The sequence below is a fragment of the Neomonachus schauinslandi genome, chromosome 6 (assembly GCF_002201575.2).
Source record: "Neomonachus schauinslandi chromosome 6, ASM220157v2, whole genome shotgun sequence".
NCBI classification, from domain to species: domain Eukaryota; kingdom Metazoa; phylum Chordata; class Mammalia; order Carnivora; family Phocidae; genus Neomonachus; species Neomonachus schauinslandi.
In genome coordinates this window covers 90,370,122-90,375,991 of record NC_058408.1, presented here as the reverse complement: position 1 = coordinate 90,375,991, position 5,870 = coordinate 90,370,122, and the positions used below count along the sequence as shown (strand labels likewise).

The window sequence follows — 5,870 nt, the reverse complement described above, 5'->3', positions numbered from 1 at the left end:
ATAGTAAGGTAATATTTCTTTTAAACATAAATTTGTTAGATTAAAAAGTAAGTTAATGTAAATAAAAATATTAAGTAATAAAGGTGATGCATAAATATGACAAATATTGTGAAGTGTTCTATTTTTTTTAAAAGATTTTATTTATTTATTTGACAGAGAGAGACAGCGAGAGAGGGAACACAAGCAGGGGGAGTGGGAGAGGGAGAAACAGGATTCCCACTGAGCCGGAAGCCCCATGTGGAGCTCAATCCCAGGACCTGGGGATCATGACCTGAGCTGAAGACAGATGCTTAATGACTGAGCCATCCAGGAGCCCCTAGAGTTCTTTTACTAGAGATTAAAGCATCTTCACCCAGACTTCTTCCAACTTCTTTTTTATCTTTCCTTCTTCCTCTCTCCTCTTCTGATTTTTTTTTCCTACCCTTTATCATTCAACAGTGTATTGAGCCAGGATGAAAAAGGGTCTGACATTGTGCTGGTTACTGCGAACACAGAAATACAGAGATTAATACATCATCATCTTCACTTTCAACCTGCTCTGTCTCACTGCAGACACAGTTATGCAAACAATGATTATACAGTGAGAAATCTGATGTGCATGCAAGGTATAGTGTAGCCCAGAGGAGGGAAAGCCATGTGGGAAGCAAGGAAAGGTATCGGGTTTCGACCTTGGGAATCAGTCCTCTGAAATACAGTCCAAGTTCATAAATATATCCTGAATTTATTCAGCGAACTTCTGTGGAGCCTGACATTGTGTTAGATACTGGAGATTTGGCCATGAAAAAGATACAGTTGGATGCTTCAAGAAGCTTTTGATAAAAGGGGAGACAGACAAGGAAAGCAATGGTTATATAGATCTATATGCCTTATCTGAAACCTTTGAAGGCAGATGTGTTTCACAACTCTGAATTTTTAGAATGTTTATATGGTGCACATACTCTACAGGGCATAACACCCATAAAAGAGTCTGGGGTAGTACCCCACAATTAAAACATGTGACTGTTCAGGACACCTGGGTGGCTCAGTCAGTTAAGCATCTGCCTTCGGCTCAGGTCATGATCCCGGGGTCCTGGGATCGGGTCCCACATCAGGCTCCTTGCTCAGTGGGAAGCCTGCTTCTCCCTTTCCCATTCCCCCTGCTTGTGCTCTCTCTGTCTCTGTCTGTCTCTCTGACAAATAAATAAATAAAACCTTTAAAAAAAGTAAAACATGTGACTATTCACACTAAATGGAATGAAGACTATAAATAGCCTCACATCAATTTGGTTTTTGTCATGTTTAAGATTTCTGAATTCAGAAAAGTGTGGACCTATTTTTCAAAATAACCACAGTTGCACTGCAGGGTGTTTTGGAAGAGCAAAGAAAGGGCGTGAACCGCATTTTAAAAAATTTTATTTTATTTATTTTTTAAGATTTTATTTATTTATTTGACAGAGAGAGACACAGTGAGAGAGGGAACACAAGCAGGGGGAGAGGGAGAAGCAGGCTTCCTGCAGAGCAGGGAGCCCGATGTGGGACTCGATCCCAGGACCCTGGGATTGTGACCTGAGATGAAGGCAGATGCTCAACGACTGAGCCACCCAGGCACCCCTATTTTATTTTTTTAAGTAATCTCTATGCCCAATGTGGGACTCAAACACATGATTCCAAGTTCAAGAGTCACAAGCTCTACCAACTGAGCCAGCCAGGCCACTCTGAACCACATTTTAATCGAAAATCTGTCAAGGAAGGCTTCCTTAAAGTTGTATTTTCTGAATGGAGTCTTGCTGGATGAATAAGAGTTAACCCCACAGAGATAATGGAGGAGGCAAAGGACTGGAGGATGGGGGTAAGGGTTTTTTAGGCAGTAGGGATAGCCTGTAGAAAGACAATGGACTTGGTGTTTTGGGGGTGGGGAACTGCAAATAGTTCAGGCTGGCTGTGTGTATGGTGTGCCTGAGACAGATGGAGAAGGGCATGGAGATGGAGATGCTGATGGAGAACAGCTGAGATCAGGTAGAGTCAGCGGTTAGGGACACTGGCTACATGTAACCGTTGCTCTGAGGCATAAAGAAAGTTCTTACAAGATTTTAACAGTGTGTAGTCATGTGAGCGGATTTGAAACTCTAGAAAAATCATAATATTGGATGACAGCTGATGCACTACACAAAATTCAGACGACTGTAGTTGTCTAGTGAGAGATGATGAGAAAATCAGGTTGGCATGGTTTGTCACATAGTAATTGCTCAAGAACTTGTAGCAAGTGGAAGGGCAAAGGCAGGGATGTAGTGGGGATGGATGAGAGGAGATGATGTAGAACAATTTTTTGTGAGTCTCTCTCTTTTTTTTTTATTCTTATGTTAATCCCCATACATTACATCATTAGTTTTAGATGTAGTGTTCCATGATTCATTGTTTGTGCATAACACCCAGTGCTCCATGCAGAATGTGCCCTCCTCAATACCCATTACCAGGCTAACCCATCCTCCCACCCCCCTCCCCTCTAGAACCCTCAGTTTGTTTTTCAGAGTCCATCGTCTCTCATGGTTCATCTAGATGTGGAACAATTTTAAGGAATTAGGACTCAGTACCTGTTTGGACTGGGAGGGAGGAGGTATAGAGCCTCCTCCCTTCCAGGACCTCCCAGCCTCCTCTCCTGGCTTCCAGGTCTGTGTTGCTTGCTGTTCCCTTTTGGACATGATGAAGTATGAGTTTGGGGCTCAGGGAAATGATCTTAGTTGGATTTGGGAGTTGTTATGTGATAGCTGAAGGCTTAATGTGGCTGAGATCACAGACAGTGGCTGGCATGAGAAGTAAGGAAGACTGAAGTCCTAGAAAATACTTAAGGGGAAGGAAAGGAAACTGTGGACCATGTTAAGTGCCCTAGAAAGATCAACTGAGATAAGGTCTGGAAAACCCAGCAAGGCCATGGCCAATAGAATGGCAACTGTGATTTGAGAAGAGCAGTTTCAGTAGCTGAGGAGGGGCAGAGAGTGACTCTGAACAGAGGAGTGTGCAAGGGACCACTGTCCTTTTAAGACACTTGGCTGTGAAAGGAGGGGCAGAGAGCAGAAGGCCAAAATTAGAGGCAGTCATGGGTGGTATGGAAAGATTTTGTTTTAATTTTAGTTTTTAAAGGTAGGAGAGTGCTGCCAGACTCCCAGTCACTTCTTGTAGTCAGCTTTTTCAGGGGTGTTGCAGCTTGCCTCTGGAGGAGAAGTGTGTTGAACCTGAACACAAGTGCTTCTCAGAAGCAGACGTCCGATAAGCAGATTGGACTGGAATAGCTCTGCAGGAAAGCACCACTTTCTGGGCTCATCTCCCAGGCACTGCTTCTTGTGCTAACTTCCGGCCGGGCTTTTGTATCTTCCTCCCTCCTCTGTCTACCTGGTTGGCTGCTTGCCACTTATTTAAGATGGCTCATATGGCTGTGTGGGTGCCGGGAAGCTGGCTTGTAAAATACCCATGTGTGTGCAGGATCAGCCCAAGCGATGCTCTTCCCAAGCCACCTCCACCCCGTTCTTGTAGCCTGAACTGTGTGCTTCCCACATTTGATTGAGCTCAACTGACAATTTCTGAGTGGCTGAGGGGATAAAGCACCAAGCTGGGTAGAGTAAAGGTATAAGAAGACAGAGCATATGCCTCCATGGACATTATAATCCAAGATATGGGAGTGTTTTGTAAATAATGATAACAGTGGCTCTTAAACTTTTGGAGGACATGTAGATCTCTGTGAAATGTCAGATTTGATATAAAATTTCAGGGGGTGTGTGGACATACTAAATTCTGAAGTGGTTTTTAAAAATCAAGTTAGGAATACTGAAACTATGAAGTCATTGGTACTCTATTAGTTTGTGACCTTGGCCAAAATAATGTTTCTGAGACTCAATTTCCAGATAGTACTGCCTGTCTTGCAAAGATTTTGGGAGGACTAAATGTGATAATATGAATAAGATGCTTAGCACAGAGCCCAACACAGAGCTGGTGCCAATAAATGTTATCTCAGTTTTATGTGTGCTATGGAGGAAGTGAGCTAGGTGTTAAATCAGAGGCACAGCTAATTCAGTACTTTCTGGTTAAGGACTTATTCCTGCATTTAGTTGTCACTAGTTGATGAAAACGTTGTGCATTTCAGTGATTTCTTACCTACCTCTAGAATTTTGCTTTATCTCAGTCCCATCTGAATTATTACTTTATTTATGTAATTTTTTAAAAACTTACATATACTTGCTTAAAAAGGAAACTGTGGATCTCTACCATAAACAGAAAACCACTTTCACTTGCCATAAATAGAAAGTAACAGTAACAATAAACAATGAAACTAAACAATGAAGATGTAACAATGCTATAAATTCTAGTTAGATACCAGTGCTTACCTAGGGCTTGGAGCCTGGGACCCGCTCTTTGATAAACAGAGAATTGAGGGTCAGAATACTATCTTCTTGTAGTAACCAGAAGAACTGAAAGAGAATTGAAAAGGGAATAACTTTCTTGCCAATGAGATTCGCGGTCCTTTGGCCCTGCTGATGCGCAGACTGAACGCATCCGCCGCGCCCCCCCCCCGCCCCCCCCCCCCCCGCCCGGTCCGGGACAGGAGCTCCGCAAGCCTCGCTCTTTAAGCTCCTAGAAAAAAGGACTCTCAGAGGTCCTGGCCCCTATTTCCTTGCTAGATCAGCCTCAGTGCCTACCTCACATCCCGGACGGCTCTGGAGTTTTTATTTTTTAATAGGACAAATAGCTGAGGCAATCTGCGTGCTGCTGGAACCTCGCTGGGGAGGAAGGGAGGCTATGGACGTCGTTTTGAAGCTGTCTGGCAAACACTGCTTCTATATGGGTTGTATGCTATAGATTAATAATAATAAAAAGGCAAAAGCACCATTGCTCAATGATTTTATTCACTTGAACTTGAATAGTTCAACTAATCAAATAATCAGAGAATATTCTTATTTTGTTCTCACAATGGAGGTGGCTAAGGGAACTCTATTCAGCAGCCCGGGGGGGCCAGGACTTGCCCTCCCTCCCTTCCTAGAGCTACCTCAGCTCCCCTCCTCCCCAGGTAAGGGCCCCCCCCGCCCCCCAGCCCCGGCCCTTGCTCCCCCGCCCGCGGCCGCGCAGACCGCCCCGAGCGCCCGCCGACTGGGCATGCTCGCGGGGCCGGGCGGCCAGCGGGGAGCGGGTCGCCCCTCCGCCGCGCCTCCACCTGGGCCGAGGCCCGCCCCCCGCGCACCGGCCCCGGCGGGCACCTGGCGGGCGCTGCGGGCACGACAGGGGGAGGAGACAGCGGCGGGGCGGGCGCCGTGGGACCGCGCTTGGCGTCGCTGAGCCGCCGCCGAACTTTTTCCCCAGAAGTCCCACATTTGGGGGCAGGAGGAGCGGGGCGGGGAGGGGAGAGCGGAGTTCCTGGAAGGAGCAGCGGCAGTAGCTCAACAACATGGCCTCCTCCACCTCCTCCTCTCCCGCCGGCGCCGAGAGCACCCCTTCTGCGCAGGTGAGCGCCGCCCCGCCCCCCTACCTGTGGCTTCCCTCGCGGCGGGGGCTGGGGGTCCCGGGAGCCGTGCGGCGCAGGGGGCTGCCTGGACGCTTGCCTTCCTGGGGGTGCCGGGCGGGACCGGGAAGGCGAGCGGGGGTGGGGGACCCGATCTCTGCGGGTCCCGAGGTCCGGCTGCGCGGGACTGGAGTTGCGGCCCGAGGCAGAGGCGTGAGCTGGAAATTTGCCCCAGCGCTCGAGCATCCCGAGGAAGGAGGGAGGAGGGCCCAAGGATTTGGGGCTTCTGCTTCGAAACATTTGTCTCCCAAGAAAAGCGCGGCCCTGGGCTCAGGACGCCCTCACCTCTTCGGGCTTCCCATCTTTGGGCTTCTGTGTTCTTGCCTCGCGCCTCCAACTCCGTGCC

At 47.8% G+C, this 5,870-nt stretch overlaps 1 long non-coding RNA gene across 1 annotated transcript; it reads right to left on the bottom strand.

The window, feature by feature from the left end:
- Nucleotides 1–249: 249 nt before the first annotated feature.
- Nucleotides 250–5,509, bottom strand: LOC110589615. The gene is made up of 3 exons (XR_002480902.2): nucleotides 5,492–5,509; nucleotides 4,356–4,439; nucleotides 250–482 (listed from the first exon to the last, which is right to left on the bottom strand). It is a non-coding gene; the product is annotated as an uncharacterized LOC110589615 (long non-coding RNA).
- Between the last annotated feature and the right edge of the window lie 361 nt (nucleotides 5,510–5,870).